This window comes from Ranitomeya variabilis, chromosome 1 (assembly GCF_051348905.1).
Source record: "Ranitomeya variabilis isolate aRanVar5 chromosome 1, aRanVar5.hap1, whole genome shotgun sequence".
In the NCBI taxonomy this organism is placed as follows: Eukaryota; Metazoa; Chordata; class Amphibia; order Anura; family Dendrobatidae; genus Ranitomeya; species Ranitomeya variabilis.
The window spans coordinates 1016305119-1016324410 of record NC_135232.1 but is presented as its reverse complement, the minus strand read 5'-3'; the positions used below and the strand labels follow the sequence as shown (position 1 = coordinate 1016324410).

The 19292-nt window shown below is 41.5% G+C and overlaps 1 long non-coding RNA gene across 1 annotated transcript in view; it reads right to left on the bottom strand.

Moving 5' to 3' along the window:
* LOC143783225 (uncharacterized) overlaps positions 1-19292 on the bottom strand; it is a 527869-nt gene that overhangs the window by 297216 nt on the left and 211361 nt on the right. The window contains exon 2 of the long non-coding RNA XR_013217124.1: positions 7439-7589. This is a non-coding gene — a long non-coding RNA (uncharacterized LOC143783225). The remainder of the gene's footprint in view (positions 1-7438; positions 7590-19292) is intronic.

Sequence of the window (19292 nt, the reverse complement as noted above, 5' to 3'; positions counted from 1 at the left end):
CCAGCATCAGGGGCTTATCTACAGCATAGATAAGCCCCCGATGTATCCTGAAAGATGAGAAAAAGAGGTTAGATGTTATGACCCCAATGGCAGAGGGTCTCAGGAATAATGCTAAGTCAGTAAATACAGAAAACCAGCTCATAGGGCAGTGGTAACTGGGCTGACCATATAACTAATCCTAGCACCACAAATACCAGCAGCCGGGGAACGTTCCTACGTTGATCCTAGACGTCTCGCGCCAGCCGGAGAGCTAACTACCCCTAGAAGGGAAAAGAAAGACCTTTCTTGCCTCCAGAGGAAATACCCCAAAAAGTTGGATAGAAGCCCCCCACAAATAATAACGGTGAGGTAAGAGGAAAAGACAAACATAAGAATGAGCTAGGAATTTAGCAAAGAGAGGCCCACTAGCTAATAGCAGAATATAGAAAGATAACTTATATGGTCAGCAAAAAATCCTATCAAAAATATCCACACTGGAAATTCAAGAACCCCCGAACCGTCTAACGGCCCGGGGGGAGAACACCAGCCCCCTAGAGCATCCAGCAAGGTCAGCAATCACATTTAGTACAAGCTGGACAAAAATGATAGCAAACAAATAACCCAAAAAACAAAGAAGCAAGACTTAGCTTAATTTAACACGAACCAGGACCAGCAAACAGGAGCAAACAGAATGTGTCTGATAACACCGATACCAGGCACTGGACTAAGGTTCCAGGAGGTTTATATAGCAACACCCCTGAAGTAACGACCCAGCTGGGTGCAGACAGAGGGAAGGAAATCCCAGAGTCATATCACTAGTAACCACTAGAGGGAGCCAAAAAAGTCTAATTCACAACAGTTAGATTATACTCAACCAGGGGCGGTCCCGCTGCGGTCAGGTCCTATGGGCATCGCAGTCCGGTCCAGGGCCTCCCATTTTCTTACGATGATGATGTCCTCTTCTTGTATTCACACTGTGGCTCCAGTGCATGCATACTTTTTCTGCCCTGTTGAGGGCAGAGCAAAGTACTGCAGTGCGCAGGCGTCGGGAAAGGTCAAAGAGGCTTGGCACCTGCGCACTGCAGTACTTTGCTCTGCCTTCAACAGGGCAGAATATGCCTGCACTGGAGCCGCAGCATGAAGACAAGAAGAGGACATCATCCTATGATGACGCCCATTGGGTCGGACTGCCCCTCCAGGTGAGTATAATATAACCTCTTTTACTCATCTTTCAAGATACATCGGGAGCTTATCTACAGCATTCCAGAATGCTGTAGATAAGCCCCTGATGCTGGTGGGCTTAGCTCATCTTCGATTTTGGGGTGACAGGTTCCCTTTAACATAAAAGAAAATGTGATAAGTCATGCACAGGTCACCTATTACTGATCACCTATTACTGATTGTACATAAGTCCCATCAAATATACTATTTTTTTATAACTTGAACTGAACCCTTCCTTGTCAATACCATAAATAACAGGTTCCTGTGCCATCTGCAGCCTTAAAAATAAACATCTGCAAAAGTTAACTAAATGCACACCCTGAGGAACCCATGTCACTTGTTTCTAAGGTCGCAGCAAAAAACCTTGGACCAAATGACCTTTGTACATGCAAAACTCATATTTACATAGTGAAAATTCTTTATTTGATTAACTAATCAGGACTATTTTATACTCAGAATAACTGGGATTATGAATGTCTTCAAATCCATTATTAGACTGCTTTGGTGCAAACTTCAGGATGCTAATTTTATCTGCTGGTGGCTTAGTATTTTAGCTTGAGATCACATATTCTGATTATATAAAAACTGTTAATACTTAAAACTATCATTTAGTTGAAAGATTAATTTAGTGCTGTTGAAGGAGAAACAAGAGAAACCAAATTTTACATTTAAATTTTACTTCTACAGAAACAGAATTATTTCCCTTTGTAGTGAAAAACTTACATGATGCCTGAGGCTGCTGAACCCTCAGGCATTTCCTGTGTTAGCACTTTCTTAATTTTGGCCTTGTATGAAGAATATCTTAACAGCTTCTCTGTAATTACTATAATGTGTATGTGTGTGTGAACATACTGTGCTAAAAACCATTTTACAGCTCTATTCTTTGCTTTAGGCTAACTGAACTGATAAATGAAGAAAAAACACCCATTCCACCATACTTGATATTAACAACAATGACCAAATATGTTTTAAAAAAAACTTTTATCCACTTCCATGGCTCTGTAGTGGTGCACCAATAATACATTTTTATTGGCAGACCAAGCTGGGTTGTTTTTAATAGCAAAAAAAATTAAAACACAACCTCTTACTAGCCAATAGAGCATTTCCAAACATACTGTATTAAGAAATTGTTGCTAAACTGGAACAATTAAAACTTCTGATTAATTCTAATGAATCTTTATATTTACTTGTCACGTTTGTGATTGATAACCACTGGTGATATCATTAGTGAGCTAATTATCCATAGAAGAATCACTACCTGCAGGGATTTATTTCACGATGTTGCATGATTAAAATGACTTTTTGTGATACGGCATTATATGCAACCCCTTTAGTTTATACAGTAAAGATGTAGCTTTGTATATGAGGTAGACTCTACAAGCCACAGCTGATCATTGGCTTAATGTGCTTCTTGGACATGGGACAGCATTTACAACTGATTTTGATTTAGTAATTTACAGTATATATCTGAAACATAACAATTGTGCCCCTTGTAATCCTTGCAACACAAACAGGGTACTATTTTGGATTTTCACTACACATTGAATTTCCCTTTTTATGCTCTGGGATCTATATAGACCAGAAAGTATAGCTAATGTAAGATTTAAAAAAAAAAAAATAATAATTATACTTACCTAACTGCTAACCTCTCCAGCTCATCTTTTCCTCACTGAAGCCACAAGCACTGAATCCCTGGGCCTTTCCAAGTAAGGCTCAGACTTCCTGTTCTGATAGGGTCTGTGAATGTCCTACATGTGCACGATGACCTTGAGCACAAAGCTGCCATGTTGATAAATCCAGGTGAAAGCAAATTGTTTAAAAAATTCACATTTCGGCAGATTTTTGTAATATATGAGCGGACCTCCAACTTTTAGCTGATGTTTGCCTTTTAGATGTACAATATATATTATATTGACCAATTTGTAACACTTTTTTGGGGAGTGGGAAGAACAAACACTGCACTATTTTTACACCATGTTCTAATAGGTACTGTGTTTTCCCGAAAATAAGACCTACCCTGAAAATAAGCTCTAGCATAATTTTTCAAAATTTTTGGAGTATGCTTGAAAAATAATCCCTACTCCAAAAACTTTAGTTACTGTTCTATAAAAAAAAATGTCCATGCAGCTACCAGTATACATGTATAAAAGTGATCAAAAAACACCTAGGTATGTTAGTGCACAAAAGATAAAAATCTGTATGTGGCGTTATTCTCACACAGGTGATGCAGAGCATCTGGCTTACAGCCTATTAGTGACGCCCATACTCTTAGATCAAGCAGGCTGCCCTGTGCTAACCAAAATGCATCCTGTGTGAACAGAGGCCACAGTTTACAGAGCCATCTGGGCCCAACTGCAAACTGAAGGATAAAAAGTGCAAAAAACACATATCAATATATGTGAGGTATTAGTTGATATTATGGCCAGACAGCCACTTCTCCATGGATTGGTATTTTGAGAGTGGCTGTTTCATTGGTATTGCTGCACTTGTGTTGCTGCCACCTTTAATTGGGTCCACTGCACCCTGATAGTGTATTTGTTTGGAGGCCTTGGCAGATAAGCATCTCTGCCTTTTTTCTGGCATTTTTTTAACATTTTTTGGAGGATTTCTAAGTCCTCCTTTTGTGTTGGTGAGCTCTTTTTCGATGTATAGAAGTGAATAGAATACATCAGAATTCTTCATCAATGGAAGCATACACCCCCAAGAAAAGCAGACACCCGCAAAAGAATTGCCCTCAAAAGACCCCACAAAATGGTAATAAGAGTTGGGCTGTCATACACAGAACTGTTGGTGCAGCTGGCATTTCTCCATTTTGGCTGCAGTGGAATGCAGATGGAATACAAGGAACCTAACTATGACGCAGGTCTGTGTGAGAGCCCATCCACCATAGGCATAGGTTTGGGATCTAAGGGGGTCTGATGAGTTTGATTATTATGGGTATGCATGCTCTTCTTGATGAAGGGTTTACTGCATCTGTCCTGTTGTAGTATTTTTTTTTTACATTGACCCTAACAAAACTTCAGCCACCAGAGAGGTGCTTTAAGGAGAAGTATTTTGTATATATGGTATATCACTACAGTATAGGTAATGTATACAGTAGTATCAATAATGGCACTCTGGAAAATTTTTACATAACTAAAAATGTGCTATAAATCAAATACTGTAGCAATAAAAAAATTGTTAACAAATGATGTATAGTCATGAATAAATTATATAAGCATATCCTTATTACTTATATCAAATATCACAAAAGGTTAAAACAAGAGGAATGCTCTGGATTGTTGTTCATGAAAAAAAAGACATCCCCTAAAAATAAACCCTAACCTATCTTTCAGAGCAAAAAATAATATAAGACCATGTCTACTATTAAATAAGCCTTTATATAAAATATTGTTATGATTGCAGCATTATGAATATTAATAAAAAAGTTAAAAAAAATATTCTGTGGAAATAATTAAATTATACTTTATTAAATGCAGTTTAATTAAATTTTTGATAAGTAAGATAATTCAAAGATGTGATCTATTAATATCTTGTTAAAATGTTTTGGACTGTTCCAAAGCATTATTGCCTACCACTGTAAAACTGACAGTCAATCTTTTACACCATCATATGTTTGAATAGGCAGATGTATATGGCTGTTTAGAGGGCAGGCACTGGCTGCAATTTTATCAAATCAGCACTCTGCAATTGTTTTGAGGAGTGTCAATGGGCTGAGTGATGTAGTCTTCTTTTCCAATATTTTTGGTTCTGCAGTAACTTTTCTGATTTCAGTCATTAAATTGAAAACTAACTTGTCAATAACCTCCGGCATCCTATGCCCAGCTACATGTGTGGTTCTGTGGCTAAAAATGGTTTGCTGATGCTATACTATTAGTTTTGCTAGCATGAAAATAAGCAATGAGAGCTTTTATCTTACACAGTGTACAGCTTGTTGCCAAAGAGCCCAGACATCAGAGCTTTGCTGAGTATGCAAAGTGTCTTCATTCCAGGCTGAGAAGTTAACTCTTTTGATACCAACCACTTCTCTATATCAATTGGTTTCTATACAGCAGTTAGTGTTTCATCTTCTCTTACCTCTCAGCACCTGAAAAAGATCCCCTGTGTTATCAATTTTTCAGAATCACAATCAAAAGACCACATCATCAGCAGGTTCCAGAGAAGATTGTGCATGCTTGTTCAGAAGAATGTTTATTTGTATATAAAGATAGTTTTAACAGTATAGACTTCAGAACAAGCACTGAGAAATGGTTAATGTGTCAAAGTAGCAAGCAGTATCTACTCATCCAGAAGCGACTGCCCCCCCAGCAACAAGAAAGTGAAAGAAAATGTGAAACTGTGCTTCTGAAGATAAAAGTTTTGACTAATCCTCTAACACAAATCATTCCTATGGCTTATATACTTATCAAAGCTTATCTAAGTTCCTCATATTATATATATATATATATATATATATATATATATATATATATATTTATATATATATATATACTGTATATAGCAATAGTGGAATTTATGTATTCCTTTATTGCAATGTGCCAAAGCATTTTTCTAGCATATATGTTTGAATAGTTATCATGGCATAACTGCACCTTTACATTAATTTAATACTATGGGAGTGCTAGTCAGTATATTATTTTCACTGTACATTGGGAGATGTCTGCCCCCTGAGCTTTGCACATTTATCCACCCATATGTACAGACAGGTTTGATTCTATCTTATCTCCATTACATACAAGGCAATCAGCCATTTAAATAGGTCAGTCATGAAACCTAGGGTCTCTCCGTGAGATACGTCTTGTTGATGCTGGATAGCTTATAGACTTTTTGAGTAAATTCAGTTAAGTACTTTACATTTTTATGTATAGCAATAGTGAGACTTATGTATTAAGTGCAGTGCACTAAAGCATTTGGTTAGTATATAATGCTGTACAAAAATGTTAGGCAGTTGTAGAAAAAATTCTGCAAAGTATGAATGTTTCCAAATATAGAAGTGTTAATAGTTTGTTTTTATTAATAACAAGATGCAAAGTGAATTGGCAAAAACAAATCTTAATCAAATCAGTATTTAGTGTGACAATCCTTTGCCCTCAAAAACACAATCCAAGCATCAATTCTTCAGGTTTTTTTTAAGGAACTCAGCAGGGAGGAGAAGGAAGTGAGTAGCTAGCTGCTGTATGGAAATCAATGGATTGGATAGAGCTACCTGGGATGTAAAGTGTTAAGCCCTGTCCTGCAGTGTAACTACTGCACACTCTCAGCCAGGATCTTGAGGCCAAGCTCCATGAAAACAAGCTGTACACTATGAAAGAAAAAAGCTTAGTGTAATGCTGTCTAACTAATTAAAGCAATGTAAAAACTTGAGAATACCCTTTTAATTTACTTTTGATAGGGCTGCTGCTTTTGTCCTTATTTTTGTATTATAGCAAAAAGGCTGATATAGTAAAACCAATGTTTACTGTGACTTTGCATAAGAGCAAAAGATGCTTTTAGCTCCAACTTAAATCACAATTTCAGACAAAAGCATGTAAATCTAATGTACTAATAAAAGTCACATGTAGCTTAGTAGGTTTGTCACCAATGTTTATCTAATATTATATGTACATATAATTATACATATGACTGTCAAAGGTTTGCAAGTAATACATTTTGAACTAACAGAGAAAAATATAGCATATTAGCTAAGTGAAATATAACTTTCACATGGAAGTATGAAAACTGTTGAGCATCAGCATTTGTACTTGAATAAAGTATTTGGCTTAAATATGAGGAAGACCTGTTTTTTTCTTCATTATACCATTTGTACGTTCTGGTTTTCTCTTACAAATGCTCATGCAAAATATTGATCTAAATATTGCTATATAAAAGTGGCACAAGTGTCGATCAGTTGGATGAAAAAAAGTCTTTCTCAAAATGAAATAATGGATATTTTTTTGCATTGAATAAATCTTAGATAAGTTTTATTAAATAATAAAAGTTTAATAAAGCTCAAGGGACTTCAAATAGCAAAAGTATTACAGAAAAAAATGTGTCTAGTAGTGATAGTGAATGATGAGTAAAAACTTAAAAAACCCTATTTAGGACAGTAACAAATTCCATATTTATGACGTGTTCAAAGACATAAATGCATATTACCTTTCATATCACTATTAGTCAAGAGAGAGGAAGAGTGAGAGCGAAAGAGGGAAAAAGAAAGTGACAGAAAAAAGCAAACAAGATAGTTGAAAAAAGTACCTACTTTTGTTTGCAAGTGTTGATAGACAGAAGTTTATTTAATCCTTATGGTTTCCACGAAAAATAACTCATTTCACAATCCAAGTGTCTAAGTTCTGAGCATTCCTGAGTTTTGTTTCTTTATTTTTAGTCAATTCCATGAACTGATTACAGCACTAAAAAATAAATATTACATTTGTTGTTTATTTTAAAATAATAAATACCAGCATTTACAAAAGAAAATGTTGCCAGAAATGAAGAAGTCAAAAAATTGTTAAGGAAAGAAATATTATTTGTTACATTTGTAGCTTAAAGGAAGATATTATTCAATGTACATTGTTGTTACAACTAGCATTTGTACAGACAAGGTCTTCAGTACAATGTTTAATAAAATTTACAATAAGTAATAAATAAAAGATGTTTTTTAGATGTTTAGTGTAACAGAAAAAAATAAGTAGATATGCAGCAATGAACTAACTTAATAAAAGTATCTGCCTGTTATTGTGTAGGTCATTTTGGCACTACTAAAACAGCACTTAACCACTAAGGCAGAAACGCAACAAGACCTCTGATGGTTTCCTAAGGTATTTGGCACCAAGAAAATTTGCAGTAGACCATTTGATTTGCCATATTTGTTTTTCGCATCACACAGATGTTTTAGTTAAATGGGATATGAGAAATTTGTAGACTATCACCAATTCTTTATGTTCTGCAAACTATTCCTTAAAAATGTCAGCGTGGCATGGGGCAATGTTTAGATATGTGGTACATGTTGAAGTAACATCCATATGAATACCAAATTCTAATCAAAGCTTTGATGAAAGCATCATATTACCTTTGCAGCTTACTTTGTTTTAATATTACAGTATTATCTATTGTCATCTCCTATCCATGTAAGATTACAATAAACCATCCACATGATGTAAAAGAAAACAAAACTTGTCAAACTATAACAAAATTTTTCTTTTTGTTTAGTTCAGTTCACTTGCCCATTCTAGATTCTTTTGGTTATGAACCTGGAATAGTATATACAGTTCAGTCACTTTTCTGTGGCTATGCAATCTAATACACAGCAAGATGAAATGCATTGTACACGTTCACACTTTTCTATCATAGCTAGAGGTAAAAGTTTATTCCCATCTTCATAGATAGATATTGTGAGATAGTACTTTTTCAATTTCCTATTTATAAGAAAAGACAGCATTTCTTAAGATATAGACACTTTTTTTTTTTTTTTTTACAAGTTGTTCCCTAGAAGACCAATCCTCCACTGCTGTCTGGTTTGTAAGCATTGTACTGAAGCTGGCTAGCAAATTTTACATGGGCCTAGGATGCTGCAGGACGATACAAACATACAGTGGAAACAGAAAGTATTCAGACCCCTTTAAATTTTTCACTCTTTGTTTCATTGCAGCCATTTGGTAAATTCAAAAGAGTTCATTTTTCTCTGCACTCTGCACCCCATCTTGATTGAAAAAAAAACGGAAATGTAGAATTTTTTGCAAATGTATTAAAAAAGAAAAATTGAAATATCACATGATCATAAGTATTCAGTCCCTTTGGACAGTATTGAATAAAAGCACCCTTTTGACCTAATACAGCCATGAATCTTCTTGGGAATGATGCAACAAGGTTTTTATACCAGGATTTAGGGATCCTCTGCCATTTTTCCTTGCAGATCCTCCCGAGTTCTGTCCGGTTGGATGGTGAACGTTGGTGGATAGCCATTTTCAGGTATAATTTTCCGAGATGCTCAATTGGGTTTAGGTCAAGGCTCTGGCTTGGCCAGTCAAACATGGTCACAGAGTTGTTTTGAAGCCACTCCTTTGTTATTTTACTTGTATGCATTGTCCTTTTGGAAGGTGAACCTTCAGTCAAGTCTGAGGTCCAGAGCACTCTGGAAGAGGTTTTCATCAAGAATATTTCTGTACTTCATTCATGTGTAAGGATTCCGGACTTCCCTTGTTCCTGTTCGCCCTGATCCAAGATGGAGTCTTGGATTTCACCCTGTCATGGAACTTCCTGTCTGTCCAGATTATTTAAGTCCGAGTCATGTGGTGTTCTGTGCCTGAGTATTTTGTGCTGCTGGCTGCTGAGCTTCTGCCTGTGGTCTGGGGAACTCCCTGCTTCAGCTGCTCACTACTCAGTGGTCTGCCTCGCCCCTTTCAGCTGCATCTCTCCTCTGGAATTGCTGTGACTGGCAGCACACCTGTGGAAAGATTTCCCTTGTTTGATAACTTTTCCCAGTGTTGTGCCTCTTTGCACAACCACACCAGGTGAGCAAGATTTTAGTGTTACTTTCCTCACCAAGAGAGTTTTGTACTCATCTACTACGCTTAGATAGCGCTCTCCCTCTTTTTCTCTTCATCCTCTTTTACCAGGACTTCATGCTCAATGCACCACCTGCATATTATTGAACTTCCACAAGCAAGTGCTGCGTGCACTTGTGATCAAGTTTTGCTGGACTTCCTCGTTTAAGTACTGTGTGCATTTCTACTTCTCTTCTGCTGGATTCCCAAGTTTAAGTACTGTGTACATTTCCACTAATAACCTATTGGACTTCCTTGTCAAGTGTCTTTTTTGCCCCCTCGTCATATAATTGCTGGACTGGTTCATATTAGCAGTCGCGTCCCGCTATTCACTGTGCTGTGATTACCATATTGTGCTGAGAAATTGAAATATCGGGTGCACAACTATTTTGTAGAATATGGACAGGGAGTTGGTATCAAAGATCAGGGTGCTCCATGATGCATGGAAAATATAAACCAAAACAAAAAAGGAGAAAAGACCAATGCATAAAAATGCGCACACCTGCTAAGTAGTATAAAAAATGGTCACTAAACATGCAAAAAATATGTATAGTAAAGTAATAATACCTGTTTGATATGAAAAAAAATGGGCGTCCCCAAGTTTGTCATGAATAAACAATCATAGACCATGTGGTGTAACACAATAGACACTAAATAGGTAAGCTGAAGCCTCATACAACTTTTTAACATATTTATTAATGACCTTGTAGGGGGCATTCAGAGTAGAATTTCAATATTTGCAGATGACACTAAACTCTGCAGGGTAATCAATACAGAGGAGAACAATTTTATATTACAGGATGATTTATGTAAACTAGAAGCTTGGGCTGATAAATGGCAAATGAGCTTTAATGGGGATAAATGTAAGGTCATGCACTTGGGTAGAAGTAATAAGATGTATAAATATGTGCTTAATTCTAAAACTCTGGGCAAAACCGTCAATGAAAAAGACCTGGGTGTATGGGTGGATGACAAACTCATATTCAGTGGCCAGTGTCAGGCAGCTGCTACAAAGGCAAATAAAATAATGGGATGCATTAAAAGAGGCATATATGCTCATGAGGAGAACATAATTTTACCTCTATACAAGTCACTAGTTCGACCACACTTAGAATACTGTGCACAGTTCTGGTCTCCGGTGTATAAGAAAGACATAGCTGAACTGGAGCGGGTGCAGAGAAGAGCGACCAAGGTTATTAGAGGACTGGGGGGTCTGCAATACCAAGATAGGTTATTACACTTGGGGCTATTTAGTTTGGAAAACGAAGGCTAAGGGGTGATCTTATTATAATGTATAAATATATGAGGGGACAGTACAAAGACCTTTCTGATGATCTTTTTAATCATAGACCGGTGACAGGGACAAGGGGGCATCCTCTACGTCTGGAGGAAAGAAGGTTTAAGCATAATAACAGACGCGGATTCTTTACTGTAAGAGCAGTGAGACTATGGAACTCTCTGCCGTATGATGTTGTAATTAGTGATTCATTACTTAAATTTAAGAGGGGACTGGATACCTTTCTGGAAAAGTATAATGTTACAGGGTATATATATTAGATTCCTTGATAAGGCGTTGATCCAGGGAACTAGTCTGATTGCCGTATGTGGGGTCGGGAAGGAACTTTTTTCCCCAATGTGGAGCTTACTCTTTGCCACATGGGTTTTTTTGCCTTCCCCTGGATCAACATGTTAGGGCATGTTAGGCTATGGGTTGAACTAGATGGACTTAAAGTCTTCCTTCAACCTTAATAACTATGTATGTATACAAGGATATGCAGCCCAAAGGATGTTTAAATGTCAAAGTGTGGAGCAATGGCTGGGATAAATATTATGTATAGTTACTTAGCCTAGCATCAAAAACAACCAGCCTATCCCCTGCATGATTCATTTCTGAAGCTGGACTATCGCATATAGTGCGTATTCCCAGGCTTTGCTGATTTTTGAGTCCACTTACTTACGCTGAATGGTCTATGATTGTTTATTCATGACAAACTTGGGGACGCCCATTTTTTGTCATATCAAACAGGTGTTATTACTTTACTATACATATTTTTGCATGTTTAGTGACCATTTTTTGCTTCTCTGTGGTTGTGACTTTTTGCATTACATGTTAATCAATCTTTATGTCTCTTGTTGCAGTTTGCTGTATTTTGGCATATAACACAATTTAGAGGATAATTATTCTGTTATCCATTTATGGGGATGAGTGTTTTTGCTATGTTTTTAATTGGTTTTAGATTGGTGTTTGTGTCCTTTGTGATATAATAAAGTTGTAATTCTTTTTCTACTACTTAGCAGGTGTGCGCATTTTTATGCATTGGTCTTTTCTCCTTTTTTGTTTACCATATTGTGCTGAGCACCTCGTTACAATTGCAGGAATATCTGTGTTAGTTCTGTTAGCATTTCTGTTTTGTTTAAATACATCTTTTACTGCAGCTTTGCTCTCAGACTGGTTTTATCCCACGCTATCAGATTCCTTAGTACCTATATATTGTTACATCATGTTTCCTTCCATGGCAACCAGTCGTCCTGTCCCTGCAGCTGAAAAAAAACCCATAGCATGATGCTCCTGCCACCATGTTTCACTGTTGGGATTGTATTAGGTAGATGATGAGCAGTGCCTGGTTTTCTCTACACATACCACTTAGAATTATTACCAAAAATTTCTATCTTCATCTCAGCAGACCAGATAATCTTATTTCTCATAGTCTGAGAATCCTTCATGTGTTTTTTTTAGCAAACTCTATGTGGGCTTTCATATGTCTTGCATTGAGGAGAGGCTTCCGTCGGGCCACTCTGCCATAAAGGCCCAACTGATGGAGGGCTGCAGTGATAGTTGACCTTATGGAACTTTCTCCCATCTCCCTACTGCATCTCTGGAGCTCAGCCACAGTGATGTTGGGGTTCTTCTTTACCTCACTCACCAAGGATCTTCCTTCACGTTTGCTCTGCTTGGCTGGACAGCAAGGTCTAGGAAGACTTCTGGTGGTCCCAAACTTCTTCCATTTATGGATTATGGAGGCCACTGTGCTCTTAGGAACCTGAAATTCTGCAGAAATTCTTTTGTAACCTTGGCCAGATCTGTGACTTGCCACAATACTGTCCCTGAGTTCCTTGGCCAGTTCCTCTGACTTCATGATTCTCATTTGGTCTAACATGTACTGTGAGATGTGAGGTCTTATGTAGACAGGTATATGCCTTTCCAAATCAAGTCCTATCAGTTAAATTAAACACAGCTGGACTCCAATGAAGGAGTAGAACCATCTCAAGGAGGATCACAAGGAAATGGACAGCATGTGACTTAAATATGAGTGTTTGAACAAAGGGTCTGAATACTTATGACTATGTGGTATTTCAGTTTTTCTTTTTTAATACATTTGCAAAAAATTTCTACATTTCAGTTTTTTTAGTCAAGATGGCATGCAGAGTGTACATTAATGTGAAAAAAATGACCTTTTTTTAAATTTACCAAGTGGCTGCAATGAGCCAAAGAGTGAAAACTTTAAAGGGGTCTGAATACTTTCCTTTTCCACTGTACCTCCTGCATAAGAATATAGTTGCCACTAGTATCAGCAGCTCTACCACCGCTGGTAGTACTGCCAGCAACTGTTATTGCAATACTAGCTATTGAACCCGTTCTACGCCCGGGTGGCAAGCATTTATATTGGAATATGGTCTCCATCCTGGTATGTGCTGCTCCTATCCTGTCATATGCTGCTCCATCCTGCGCCCCCATCCTGTCATGTGCTGCTCCACCGTGTCATGTGCTGCTCCATCCTGCATCCCCATCCTGTCATGTGCTGCTCCACCGTGTCATGTGCTGCTCCATCCTGCATCCCCATCCTGTCATGTGCTGCTCCACCGTGTCATGTGCTGCTCCATCCTGCGCCCCCATCCTGTCATGTGCTGCTCCACCGTGTCATGTGCTGCTCCATCCTCATCCCCATCCTGTCATGTGCTCCCATCCTGCGCCCCCATCCTATCACGTGCTGCTCCATCCTGCGCCCCCATCAGTGCGGGCGGCTGTGCTGAGTGCGGGCGGCTGTGCTGAGTGCGGGCGGCTGTATGTGGCTGTGCTGAGTGCGGGCGGCTGTATGTGACGTGGCTGTGCTGGGTGCGGGCGGCTGTGCTGGGTGCGGCAGCTGTGGACGGCTGTGCTGGGTGCGGTGGCTGTGCTGGGTGCAGCGGCTGTGCTGGGTGCGGCGGCTGTGCATGGCTGTAGGCGGCTGTGCGTGGCTGTGGGAGGCTGTGCTGGGTGCGGCGGCTGTGCGTGGCTGTGGGCGGCTGTGCTGGGTGCGGCGGCTGTGCTGGGTGCGGTGGCTGTGCTGGGTGCGGTGGCTGTCCGTGGCTGTAGGCGGCTGTGCGTGGCTGTGCTGGGTGCGGAGGCTGTGCATGGCTGTGGCGGCTGTGCGTGGCTGTGCTGGGTGCGGCGGCTGTGCTGGGTGTGGCGGATGTGCTGGGTGCGGCAGCTGTGCTGGGTGCGGCGGCTGTGGGTGGCTGTGCTGGGTGCAGCGGTTGTGCGTGGCTGTGGGCGGCTGTGCTGGGTGCGGCGGCTGTGGGCGGCTGTGTGTGGCTGTGGGCGGCTGTGCGTGGCTGTGGGCGGCTGTGCTGGGTGCGGCGGCTGTGCTGGGTGCGGCGGCTGTCCGTGGCTGTGGGCGGCTGTGCGTGGCTGTGGGAGGCTGTGCATGGCTGTAGGTGGCTGTGCGTGGCTGTGGCGGCTGTGCATGGCTGTGCTGGGTGCGGCGGATGTGCTGGGTGCGGCGGCTGTGCTGGGTGCGGCGGCTGTGCGTGGCTGTGGGCTGTGCGTGGCTGTGGGCGGCTGTGCTGGGTGCGGCGGCTGTGGTCGGCTGTGCTGGGTGCGGCGGCTGTGCATGGCTATGGGTGGCTGTACGTGGCTGTGGGTGGCTGTGCTGGGTGCGGCGGCTGTGCGTGGCTGTGGTCGGCTGTGCTGGGTGCGGCTGTGCGTGGCTGTGGGCGGCTGTGCGTGGCTGTGGGCGGCTGTGCTGGGTGCGGCGGCTGTGGTCGGCTGTGCTGGGTGCGGCGGCTGTGCGTGGCTATGGGTGGCTGTACGTGGCTGTGGGCGGCTGTGCTGGGTGCGGCGGCTGTGCGTGGCTGTGGTCGGCTCTGCTGGGTGCGGCTGTGCGTGGCTGTGGGCGGCTGTGCGTGGCTGTGGGCGGCTGTGCTGGGTGCGGCGGCTGTGGTCGGCTGTGCTGGGTGCGGCGGCTGTGCGTGGCTGTGGGCGGCTGTGCTGGGTGCGGCGGCTGTGCGTGGCTGTGGTCGGCTGTGCTGGGTGCGGCGGCTGTGCGTGGCTATGGGTGGCTGTGCGTGGCTGTGGGCAGCTGTGCTGGGTGCGGCGGCTGTGCGTGGCTGTGGGCGCCTGTGCGTGGCTGTGGGCGGCTATGGTCAGCTGTGCTGGGTGCGGCGGCTGTGCGTTGCTGTGGGCGGCTGTGCGTGGCTGTGCTGGGCGCGGCGGCTGTGCTGGGTGCGGCCATTTTCTTGGTCCTGCTCCCGGAGTCGGCGCCTGCGCAGTCCGCGCTTTCCGGCGCCATTTTCTTGAAGACACTGCAATGTGTCTTCAAGAAAATGGCGCCGGAAAGCGCGGACTGCGCAGGCGCCGATTCCGGGAGCAGGGGGACAGTCACGGCCCGGAAGCGCGTCGGTGGAACGGGTCAGGTAAGTATACTCACCCTCCGCCTCCTGGCTCGTCCCTGCTTGTCCGGTGGAGATCGCGGTGTGCGTTCAGCGCTTACGCATACCACGATCTCCTGGGAGCGTCGCTCTGTGCGGTCCAGACTGCGCCGGCGCTTGCGCTTGCGCAGTCTATAGAGGCTTCGGACAGAGTGACGCTCCCAGCGTTATATTATAGATAGTACTGAACAAAACTTACATTTGACCACCTTTCAAATTTTGGCAAGTATATTAGCAGGATGTAAGGGGAGTATGTAATGAACTACATGTTCCATCACTCATCTCAGTCATAGCTGCATGATACAGACTCTGTCAGCGACACCATCAGCTGGAGTCAGTTCTGCTAAGTCCACCTCCACCATTTCCATAATGGTTAATGTTTTGCAAAATGAAATCTCCAATGTCAATGACATCTGTTTCTATTCTGCCCCAATGTCACCTAATCCACAGGGCCATGAGGCCCAAGTATAAAACTACACTAGTAAAATAAGGCTGGTGGGCAAGGAATGTTGGACATTTCACACAAGGAGGCACTTGTCAGCCGAATCACGGGTGATTATGAAGTTGACAATTTTGTCTTAGACAAAACCTGGAAGCCAAACAGCCTGTGGTCAGCTCAGGAGATGGTAATCCTGCTTGTGCTGTTGGTGTAGGACACTCTACCGCACTTGAAAGGTCTGATCACGGTGGTAGGCTGTATTCTTTCTCAGGTAGAAACTGATTCTATGGATTTCTGTCCTAAAAATTTGAATAAGTGATAAGTACTGTCTTAATTTGCTATGGAGTACTGTTGTGTTTTGTTTCCAGTGTCATGCCAGAGAGGGTAATCAGTGTGGCCGGTGGCTTTACCACACTAAAGTGGACCAGGTTATCTGCCAAATCTGGATTTGAAAGGTATATATCAAATTGATAATGTTTCATTCCATTCAACAAAATGGTTGAAAAACATCCATAACGAGAGGAGGTGCAGTCACTTTCATGCATTTCTAGTGTTACCACTCTTAGTCTTAGAATATGACAAGATAATTAGTTCACTTAAGGGTACACATAGTGATATTATTTTATACCCATTATCTTAGTAACTTCGCTACGTATTTAACTCCCAGGAGGACAATTTCATTATTAGTAATGTTTAGTACGTATATATTAGTGTATTGTATATTTTATTGTGTAAGGGACATTAGGATTTTCAGAGACTGCCGACGTTGAGCAGGAGTGCCATATTGACTGTTTAGGGTGCCAACCTCCACTGTCAGGTAGGTGAACAGCTCTATAGGGCTTATAAGTTTCTGATAGTCTTTATATATTTTTGTCCCTGGTAATTAGTGTTGAGCGATACCGTCCAATACTTGAAAGTATCGGTATCGGATAGTATCGGCCGATACCCGAAAAGTATCGGATATCGCCGATACCGATACCCGATACCCGATACCAATACAAGTCAATGGGACACCAAGTATCGGAAGGTATCCTGTATGGTTCCCAGGGCCTGAAGGAGAGGAAACTCTCCTTCAGGCCCTGGGATCCATATTAATGTGTAAAATAAAGAATAAAAATAAAAAATATTGATATACTCACCTCTCCGACGCAGCCTGGACCTTACCGATGTAACCGGCAGCTTCCGTTTCTAAGAATGAGCGCTTGAAAGACCTTAGATGATGTCGCGGCCTGTGATTGGTCGCGTGAGCGGTCACGTCATACTTAGGAACGGAAGCTGCCGGTTACATCGGTAAGGTCCAGGCTGCGTCGGAGAGGTGAGTATATCAATATTTTTTATTTTTATTCTTTATTTTACACATTAATATCGATCCCGATAACGATTCCCAATATCACAAAAGTATCGGATCTCGGTATCGGAATTCCGATACAGCAAATATCGGCCGATACCCGATACTTGCGGTATCGGAATGCTCAACACTACTGGTAATACAATCACACCCATTTATAGTCCCTCTTTTTAAGGGTTTCATATAGGCATTTATATACTTTTAAGTGATTTATATTAAAAGTAAATTTTAAGGAGTTTTTCTCTCCACTGCTTCTCCCTCATATTGGACACCACTTGCTATATCAGTTCAATTGCTTTTTTTCTTGAGAGTATTTTGTACCCAAAAGTGCCTCAAAGATAATTATAGGAATGTATTTTTTTATTTTCATGTCCCAAATCTAATAAAATTCAGTTACAGAGGCCTTAACTGGTCAGAACAGAAAAAGCCCCAATATGTGACCCCATTTAAAAAACTAGACCCCTTGATGAATTCTTCTACTAGTGCAGTGACTTTCTTTTGCCCCACAGATAATTTACAGAAATAAACATGTAGTGGATGTAACAGAGTGAAAATTGCAAAAATGTTAGCCTAGTGTTCACTAAACTGAGCCCAGCTTGGGCTTTTGAAGTGACAAATTCTGTAAATTGCTAAGTGAGTAGGGATGAGCATACCCGAACTGTAAAAGTTAGGGTCCGTACCAGACAACCAGTGTCCTGTGCTGAACTCCAAAAATGGAATTCTTACTGTACATCAGGTTTACTGTTTGGGTTTGGCAGACTAATAACGCTTGTTGACAGGCTGTAGCATAACCAATCAACAACTTTTCCGGTGTGGGCACTTCTGGCACCATCTCAGCTATGTCAAGTATTGGCATGGCTTTGATTGGCTGGCGCACCATAGTAGAAAAAAAAAGACATGGAGTTTCCCCTAATATTTGATAACAAGCACATGTAAGCAGACAGTTGCGGTCTGCAGCACTCAGCTATCTGCTTTATCTGGGCGGATTGTCAAAAATAGAGTAGGCCCCCATGAAATTTAAAACAAATAAATAATTTCAAAAAAATGGCGTGGGTTCCCCCTCATTTTTGATAACCAGCCAAGGTAAAGCAGACAGCTGGGGGCTGGTGTTCTTAGGTTGGGGAGGTCCATGAATAGTCAACCTTCTTCAGCCTAATTATTGTAGCCCTCAGCCACCCCATCCATTAGATGCACCATTTATGAAACTTTGCTAGCATCTTTCCGCTTGCCCTGGTGTGTTGGCAAGCAGCTATTACTTGGGGTTGATGTCAGCTGTGTAAAGTCCGCTGACATCGACCCCAGGGTTTATTAATAGTTAAAAAAAACAGACACACAAGAAAAAAATACTTTATTTGAATAAATACTCAACCACACTCCGCTTACCCATTTATTAAAAAGAAGCAAAAAATTATAAAAAAAATTATAATCCACAGGGTCCGCTGTAATCCATAATATAAAGGTCCCACAATGATGCCAGTCTTCTTCATCCAGTCTATGGAGTTCAGTTCAGAGAACGCAGCTCCATAGGCTGGAGCAGCAGCCACTGCTGGGTCTTATGCTGCGTTCCGTCAGTAAAATTACCGTAGTTAATAGCGGTCAGTTCTCACAATGCACAGTGCTAGTGTTGGATGGAGGAATGACTGCTCATCAGTCCGGCATTGCACATCATGAGAACTAGTCAAGGCTAAAGGACAGAATTGGTGGGTCTAATGGGTGTGCCATTTCTGGGGTGGCTGAGAGCTGGTCTTGTTCCGCTGGGAAGGGGCGAATATCTTTGGCCCTTTCCAGCCTATTAATATAAGCCCTGTAGCTGTCTGCTTTGCCTTAGCTGGTTATTAAAAATAGCAAAGATCCCAAGTCTTTTTATTAGGGTTCCTCAATTTTTAATAACCAGCAAAGGCAAAGCAGACAGCTGGGGCTGATACTAATAGGTTGGGAATTTCCATGTATATTTACAACTTCACATAACAATGAGACCAGCTCACAACAGTCTGCTTTCCTTTGGCTGGTATGAGGGACCCCATGTTGTTTTTTATTAATTTATTTATTAACAAATACAGTAAAATATACCTGGTAGGAACTGCTCCACTCCTCC